Genomic DNA, 9,666 nt, shown 5'->3' with positions numbered 1-9,666 from the left:
GGAAACAGGAGAAAGGTAATATTTTGTCCTTCCCCATGCCCCCAAATCCCATTCCCTCTCCCCACAGAGTTAAATGACTGATAAGGCCAGGAAACTGACCTCTGACTGTCTGGCAATTCCATGGCTTTCTGAAAGTCAAGGGTCCCCTCAGCCATCACTCATATGAGATACAGCTGAATCCCCAAACTGACTATGCCTCCCTTGACCCTGTAGAACATGGTCCCTTCATGCCCTCTGCAGTCCATTTTAGCTGAGCAAATGCTGGCTTTGTTTGGGAGAAATTTGAATGGGACAGAGGAGGGCTTAAGGCAACTGAAGACAGGTGGCCAGGGCCACTCTATGGTATTTTATGAATGTCTTACATCTCAAATCTGGCCCTGACAGCCCCCAGGGGTACTAATGACCACCTGCTAGATTCTTGGGGCTTTATGCCACGTGGACGATGCAAGGATTTGTATCAGATCCTTTATTGGCATTGAAGCTGTCCTGTTTCTACTCTCTCTCCTCCCCAATCTTTCCTTCCCTTCACACCCAGCAAAACTCACGGACCAGAGACCTCTTTGCCATTTTCTTCCTGCATCTAATGCTGGATTTTAAATTCTCCAGAGAGGTTAAAACTCCGTTTATGCAGCCTCCAGCAGATAGCTAGCAGGACCCCAGGAGTCCCCTACCACTGAGACTGGAGTAAAGATGTTCCCCCAGTCCCATGGGAAAAGTCCAGTCTGGTGACTGGCACACCTGTGAGAAAAGAGTTCAGAGCATGCTTTGCTCTTAGTGGTCAATTCCATCAAGCTTTCCAAATGTGGGAGTTACCCAATCAGTTCCCAGAGACCCCCTCTTGGTGTCTTATATTTTTTTTTTTTTAAGATTTTAAGGCCCTTTACTCCCAAACTTACCTCAAAATTAAAAGCCTCATTAGGCACAGCACTCAAATTTGGCAACAGTACAAATTAGATAGCCAGTGTCCATGGCCCAAGTATGGAACTCATGATAAAGAAAGTCTCCAGGCTTTCGAAATATTTAATACAGAATGGCTAGTGGTCTGAGGTTCCCTACCTCCAACTTTCCCTCTTTCCTTCACTCAATTACCAAGTACTATATCCTAGACCTTCATACTCCTGCTGATATTCTCTTTCTCCTTGTCCAATTTATCTGCACCAGGTACCCATAAAAAAACTTAGAGAAGGGCCCTAAGGCTTCCCAGAGGCACTGCTTTCAGGACCTTTAAGAATAGGGAAGATGAGGCCAAACAGGAGAAAGAAAAGCATCTTAAAACTAAATATCAGCTCCTAGCCTCAGCCATCCATAGCTCTTAAAAAAGCCACTGCTGCTTGTGGCTGCACCAGACCCTGTAATGCACCTCCTGGGCCCTGTTTCTGATGTGGGTGGACTGGACTTTGGGCAAAAGTTTGTCACAACTCAAGGTTCCCCATCAAGCCATGTCCCAAATGTGGGAAATGGGGACACTGGAAGATGGATTGTCCCCAGAGGAAAACACCCTTTCCCTTGGTGCAGCCAGCTTCCCAAGTCCCATGAACTGAATTGCTGGACCAAAAGGACCCAAATTCCACCGCCCTTGACACTTCAGATAATGTATCTGAGGAGCCTCAGGTTATAGGGATGGTGAATGACCAAGCAGCAGGCAAATAATCCCCTTCTGAAGAGATTTTAAGGGCACAACTAGCTGGTAAATGTCCTCCCCTAATTTAAAATAATTATCAAAAGGTTGATTTGTATCCTCCATTCTGAGTGAGGTCCCAGCTCCAAGTCATGTAAAAAGGAGCCTTATTTCAAGCCCTTCCCCTCAGCTTACCTATGGAGCAAAAATTTAACCTGTTTGTCACTAAGAGGAATAAATAACCCTAATAGTTATTTAACCCAATAGTCAACGGCATGTCTCAGTAAGAAGCATGATGTTTTATGATTTTCTGTATCTAAACCTGGCCTGATTACCAATGGGGAAAAAAGTGTTAAAAAGCCCCAGGCAGCAATTTCCCTGGCCAGACCACGCTGAAGCTTGTATTGGAATGTGGCTCAATAGGAGATTGCTCTGAGACTGAAGGAAAAAAAAAATGTCAGTTTAACTTCTCCCTGACTGTGGCACAGGGAGAAAAAATGATTTCAGGGTGCTCTCTCTCTCTCTCTCTCTCTCTTTCATGCTGCTTTATTAAAATAATTAACAGCCATATCATTTTTCCCCCTAGGATTCTTTTTTTTAAATTCTGTTTTTTAGTTCATGATTCTGATCTAGCATGCCTAGGTTAATGTGTATTTCTGATCAGACCTATTTTATCCAACCATAAAGATTTTTTATACTCTCCTCTCTTCAGAGGCCAATTTGCAAAGATTAACTCTCAATTTAATAGGTTTTTACAAAGCTATAAGGTTTTTATTTCTTTGTTCTGTGTATGTGTACATACACCAGTGTATTGTCCAGTCTGCATGTGTTTGTATATTAAAATTGTTTTATAGATGAATAAGCTCATAAATTAAAATTTCAAAAATATGGAACCAAGTACTTTTAATTCATATGATTTAGAAGGTTCAATTTAAATTGGGTAAACAAATGAGATAAAAGGTGTCTTTAAAGTTACTAATTCAAATTTTTCCAGATGGCCAAACATCTAATAAAATGTTAATGTATAAATCCATTGTTTCTACAACATGGAAGAGGGGAATGCTGTTCAGTACACTTGTCTCACACTTTGGTTGTTATAGTTCATAAGTAAATTAGATTTGACCTATACAGGATTAATCATGATTTTTTTTTTTGTTGCAGACATCTGATCAACTTACAAAGTTAAAATGCTAACTGTCAAATATAACAAGTACTCTTAACTTCTTGAATTTCATGAGGTGATATACTTGAACATTGTTTATGTTTTTATGAATTAGTAAACAAACAGATGTGATTCTAGGTACAAAGGGTCCAAAAGTTTCATCTGTGTTTCAATTAGAGTAGTGTAAATAACATAAAGTATTTATTCTATTTAAAATGAAGTAATTTGTCTAAATTCAAAAATTTCATAAGAGTTATTTCAGAATGTAAACAAAAAGAGGGGTCAACAGATATGAAAGAGAAATTAGAAGGTTATAGGTATGGACATATATTTAGTAGAAGGAAGAAAAAAATGTTTCCAGGTAAGAAAGTCTTTGTGTGTTGAAATAAGCAACAGGTGCATCTAAGTGATAAGAAGGTCTGTGTAATTAAAGGGCAAATTTCAACAAGTTTGTGTGTCACTAAGTTGGTTATATGTATGTGGAACAATCTGGCAAAGCTATTTAAGGTTTTTTTCCCTATGGTCAAATACTAATTTACTAGTATAAAACCAAGGTTTAATCTATATGTTAACCTGACAAGGATTTCTTAAAATATTAACTTACACTTATCCTTGTGTGTGAAAAATTTTATTCTTTAAAGCAACTAGTCTTAAAGTAATTAGGATCTATACAACACTTGTTACACAGCAACAACTGTTATTTTTGAGAATTACATTACCTTGCAGAATCTAAATTTTCCTTTAAAAGCTAAACTTAATTAATATAAAAACATCAGTATAGCATACTAAGTATGTTCATATCTTCCAGGTATACAAGTCTTTAAAGCAGGGGGTTTAAAAGAACATTTTTAACTAGCTGATTCTCTCCAAACTAAAGTTGTCTGTATGGTAATTTTAGACTTATAAAAAGATAAAATTTAATTGAGGTTTTATTTATATCACTTATTTTTCTGTAACCAAACCTAAAATCCTATGTAACTTTTCACATTGGGATAGAAATGTAAATGTATTTCTAAAAGATAATGAGAGCTTGATCTGTTTAAAGGTTAGTATTGTGAAACATAAAAGCACTTTGCCAATTTCCTACACAAAAGGAAAGTTAAAATCTCTCTCAGCCTTTCTTTGATTCATGTTTTAGATGTAATGTCATATTGTGTTAACTAACATTCATACAGACTCAGGAAACAATCTATGTAAACTTTGTTAAATGATATTTAAGAAAGAGGCAAAGCTTCAGAACTAGAAAACTTTGTCAAGAGCCCTGCCTTAACTGAGATAAGGCTCTGCCTCCCACCTTATTACATGTTAAAATGGCTCCAAAATAGGCCAGACTTTAGCTCATTTTTAGTTATATTCAGAAGATTTGTGTTTGCTGTAAAGATTACTGTGATCTCAAACAGGGGATATAATTTATAACTCAGCCAAAATTCAAGATTGCTATTTCACAACTTAAATGTTTTTACTCTTGTTAATTTCATTTTGTATTTTCCTTGTAAACTCTATAACTGTTGCCTGTTAATGTTTTGTGGAGGTACTGCTTCAAGAACAAACAACCTCGGTTAATTTGAGCTAACAAGCCATCACCCACAGACAGGATATAAGGCTGACTTGCAGTACTAATACGAGACCCCAGTTAAATAAAAGGGGTAAATGACTGTAAGGTTATAAACATTGATGTTAAAACCCAGTACTCTTACTTTTAGACTGATGAGACTGTCTTGCTGGATGTTTAAGACCAAGGCTTAAAGATTAAGGCTAAAACAATATTTGGCTCCTGCCCTCTGAGTCAGCCTGAAGCCAGGGAATGAGAGAACTTCCCTAAAGAGATTTGCAACTCTGGGCCACATGACCTCTAATTCAGGGAGATTAACAAAACCACTGGAGAACAGAAAGTCCAGTGCACCTGCTGCAAAGACGAGGGTCCCTGGAGAAGGAAGACATCCCTGTTGCTTCCAAAGGAAGCCACCTCATCCAAGGAGACCTTAACCCATCCTAACAAGCAGATGGCACTAAAAGAAGCTGCTCTCAAGTTCTCCAAGAGTAACCCTTGCGGGAACTCAGCTGACTCTTAACAACACATAGGAACAAGGTCAATTTGACCAGCTTGATCTGAAAACCTAGCAAAAATAGTTAAACCCAAAGTACAGTCATACCTGGACATTTAAAAAGGAAAACAATTTGTTATTTTAAATAGAACTTAGATGTCCATTTGTGTCAACCCCACAGCCCTGATGCCCCCCCAAATTATGAGGTTTTTTTTCTTTGCAAGGCTCATTTATCCCTGCCTACCAAAATTAAACTGACCTTTGCACCTTAATCTTCCTTAATCCTCAAACTGACAATTTACCTCACAACCAAGGCCTACCCATTCCAATGACAGCACACAGCAGACATAGGGGAGCCCCCCAAATTATTACCTTACTCATAGGGCTAACAATTAACCAGGATTGGCACAGGAGCAACAGGATTAGGAAACTCTATTCACTATAAAAAAATAATCAGCACAGGTTATTGCAGATATCCAACAGGTCACTGATTTGGTACTGATTTTACAAAATCAACTGGACTCCCTGGCCTCTGTCATCCTACAAAACTGTTCAGAAAAGAATGCTGTTTCTATGTAAACCAATCAGGAGTGGTAGGAGACAAGGTTAAATGGCTCCAAGATTATCTGGAATATGGAAAATTGATCTGACTCAGGAGCCTTTTTGAATATGGAATGGTGAATTTCAATATAATAAGTTTAAAAAGTTACCCATCTTAATATTTCCTTTCATAAGGAATTCTATCTCGCAGCATGTATATTAAATCCCTATGTTTTATTATCTGGGCCCATTTAAATACAATATAATGCCTCACAAAATATTTATTATGTTAGATGTAAAAACTGTATGTTGCAGTACTGTGTCAGTCGAACCATATGTCAGAGCCCCAAACAAACTGTTATGATTCTCAAAAGGCCACTAGCTACTTGGCTCCCTGTAAAATTAAAAGAACCATGGCATGAAAACCCTTTAGTAGCATTCACAGAAGAGTTGCTTTGACATTTGAAGCACTGGGCCTGGGCTAAATGATTCACTGGCTGGTTAACAGCTGGTGTAGTTTTGGCTGGCATCATTATCTCTGCCTCCATGGCAGCAGTGGTCTTACCCCAAGAGGCTCAACAACGTGTTACCTTCAGCAGTTCCATAAGAATTACACTGAAACTGGGCAGCCTCAAGATCATATTGACCAGGAAATTCTGAGTGAGGTCCAGTAACTAAAAGATTCTATTATTTGGGTAGGAAAACAAGTACAAGATTTGTCGTGGGCTCAGAGACTCCAACGCCATTATAATATTACCCACTTTTTTGTTACTCAAGTTCCATATAATGACACTGAGATTCAATGGCAAAGTATATATAATCACCTAATGGGACTTGATCCTTTTCATACTGCTTCTTTAGATGTGTGAAAATTATAATCTCAGGTTCTAACCATGGTAAATGTCAAAACAACTACTTTTGATAGTGAAGAGATTTGGGGCAGTTTAGTTGAAGGAATTTCTTCCCTTAACCCTTTTATGTACTTGTTCTCCACTGGGTTATTGGCCATAATATGTTGTTAATTGTATCTCTGTTCTTGTCTTGTGTAGTCTATTAAGAAGGATGGAGACAATTAAACCATCAGGAAAGTCTGGTTCTAAGGTTAATCATGATTGCTATGCTCCAAAGGAACCAGACCTCTTAAATCATAGAAAGAGCATCCTAAATCTGTTTGGGCCTTAATTAAGAATAATAGGGTCCTCAGCTATATCACATGCCCAAATCATTTTCCTAACACTAACAAATTAGTTAGTCTTCACCTTTCATGCTAAAAATATTCTCCTAACACTAGTAAGCTAACTAGTCTTCATTTTATATGCTGCAATTGTTTCCCTAACCTTCATTTTATATGCTGCAATTGTTTCCCAGACCAGTTAATCTTCATGTATTATTATAATATCTCCCTATTTTCAGTTTTACAGTTTCTTAATAAAGTGATTAGCTTAGCCACAACTACTAGGAAACATCTCAAAACATCTCTCCTCCCGCTACTTATTGCCTGATCTTATGGGGTCACATAAAGAATATTGACATTGCTCACTATGGCCTCAAAACTTTGCCCCACACATCTCCCTCTTCATCCCCTCCATATTCACTTCCAGGACTCTAAAAGGAGGCCCCCCACTGAATCTCCCCCTTCCAGCAGGAAGTAGCCAAAGATTTCTCTCTCCTTCTCAATTCATTTTTCCTTTCTAGAGTCTGGAATATTAGATATGGAAAATGACAAACCCCAAAATAGTGTGACCAGAGAAGAGAAAGTGGGGAAAGAAAACAATACATTGATAATATTAATCCTTTTGCAATACATTCTTTCCCAGCAACAAGAAAAGGCCTGAGGAAGAGATATCTGTCAAGCTAGGAATGACAGTCTCTGGGAAGAGGCCAAAGCATTGATCCTCAAACAAATCCTGTTCCAGACCCTCCATCTGGGTCAATAAAGATGAATCCCAGATACTGATGACCCCAGACGTTTCATCCCATCCAGTAAAAACAGACCTCAAATTACTGAGTGCCCAAACTGACACCCTCATTAATTAAGTCACCTCTCAGTGTAACCCATATAAGCACAGACCCCCCTTTGGCTGGTGGCTCACTTTCCACCAGGAAAGTGGGTCCGTCAGACGTGTGATTTTATCACTGAATATAAAGGCTGGGCTGATCTCTGACATTCGCACCAGCTTGGTTCTTTTGTGTTGATACTACATCACTAGCCCTAACAGCAATTTTAACAAAACAAATTCTTCTAAGTTTTAAACTTGGAGAATATTTTAGCAGATTTTTACTTCTGTAGAATAAATTGAGGAAGGCACACAAAGAAAAACTCAGTAATGGTCCTTGATCTGGCATAGCTTTGTTACTTCAAGAAATTCATGGAGTTTCCCTCGGGCCTCAGTTTCATTACCTCTGAACTGACCAGGGGGGAGAAAGTGATTTCCAAGTATCTTCCATCTCTAAAACCAGAGAATTACTCTTTCAAAAGATAAAAACATTTTTAAAAATCACACAGATAATTTATTATTATTATTATTATTATTATTATTATTGTTATTATTATTATTATTATTATTATTAGTAGTAGTAGTAGTAGTAATTGTATTTGGTGGTACTGGGAGCAAACCCAGGCCCCTGCACATGTAGACAAGTGCTCTGCCACTGAGCTGCAACACCAGCCCCACAGAGAAGCTTCTTTTAATTAAGTCAGTATAGCTTCTAAAGTGACAGAATTTGAAATCTTTAACTACAGCTTTCAAAGTTCTAATTAAAAATGTTGAAGTTGAAACTTTGGAAGAATATTTGTTTGTGTACATAATTGTATATATTTTAATGATTAAAATAAAACACTGTCTACAAAGTCAGAAAATGAATGTTGTACAGAATAAATTGGGAGAAAGTATGAAAAAATATGACCAATCAGTAAGTTTTAATACTTAAGAAGAAAATCAAATAATTTAAAAATTATGCCAAGAAAAGAAAATCATGTCAAGAAGTTTTTTATAATTGAGATTAACAACATTTTCAATATCTATTTGATTTCAGGATATTCCCAAAGTAATTTTGGACAGAATTAAAATCATCAATTGCAAGATTGAAAAAAATCTTAGAGACTATTATAGCCAGGTAGATCATGCCCAGAGCAAATTGCTTTCAGCTTCTCCATATCAATTTTTGCCCTTAGCAGCTCTTCTCCAGAGCTGCCTTCTTTCCCATCCATTCCTCTTCTGCTAAACATTTATAATCCAAAATTGATTTCTCTAAAATTATCTGATGTCCTTCTTTCAAGGACATTTGCAGACCTGAGGGTTATACCTTAATAGTGACCAACAGTGCTCTCTACTTTCATGAAGAAGAAAAATCATCTCTCCTTGGAGTGGAAAATGGAGACAATGTCATTCTTGAACCAATAGAAGAAAGTGATGGTGACAAGGATTTTTACATAACATGTATTTTTTAAAAAAATTATTTTTTAGCTTTAGGTGGACACAATATCTTTATTTTTATCTTTTATGTGGTGCTGAGGATTGAACCCAGTGCCTCATACATGCCAGGCGAGTGTGCTACTACTTGAGCCATATCCCCAGCCCCCATAACATGTATTAATTCATGTTTTTTCTTTGTTTTATAGCAATGCTGTGTTGAGAATATAAAGCCCTCTTGTTGTATCTTCCTGGAATAGTGGCAAGGCAGCATTCCAACATTACCTGTAGAGAGCTGATACCAGCTTGTGCTAGTTTATCCAAGTTTGCACCAAATGAGGTGGATCTAGTGTTGCCACCACAGATATTTCAAAACAATATTTTCTGCTCTAATTACTCTCATCATTAACTTCTTTAGTGCTTCCTTCAGCAGGCAAAAGATTTCAGTTGCATACTCCAGAATCATCCTGTGACTGGAGAAAGGCAGTATTTGCAGCACCCTCAAATAATTTTATATCTGGATTCAGTTCTGTAATCTCTTCATTCAAATTTGGATTGCTTCTTCATGGTGGCATGAATTTTGTTTTTTTTCAAGGAATTACTCTGTAAGCAACTTGGTACTGCAGGTGGTCTCATTTTCAGCAGTACTGACAGGCTGTCGCAGGTCCCCAAGCATACACATCCAGGGAGACAGGACCATAGCACCAGCCACAATCTGACAAGAAACTGTTCCCCAGGGAAACAGCACCCCAGGCCAGCTGTACCCCTCCTGCAAGGCCCTCAGTTACCCAACCACTGGGAGGAGCAACACAAATTTCTAATTAATGGTGTTTGAGAAGTCCTTGGCCTACACAGTTTGTCTTAACTAAGGCCTTTAATTGGAGCAAC

At 37.8% G+C, this 9,666-nt stretch overlaps 1 pseudogene; it reads right to left on the bottom strand.

Moving 5' to 3' along the window:
* Positions 1-9,059: 9,059 nt before the first annotated feature.
* LOC114087115 (DNA repair and recombination protein RAD54B pseudogene) lies at positions 9,060-9,414 on the bottom strand (annotated as a pseudogene).
* Positions 9,415-9,666: the final 252 nt, after the last annotated feature.

The sequence above is a fragment of the Marmota flaviventris genome, chromosome 12 (assembly GCF_047511675.1).
Source record: "Marmota flaviventris isolate mMarFla1 chromosome 12, mMarFla1.hap1, whole genome shotgun sequence".
In the NCBI taxonomy this organism is placed as follows: Eukaryota; Metazoa; Chordata; class Mammalia; order Rodentia; family Sciuridae; genus Marmota; species Marmota flaviventris.
This window is presented reverse-complemented; position numbering and strand designations above follow the sequence as displayed.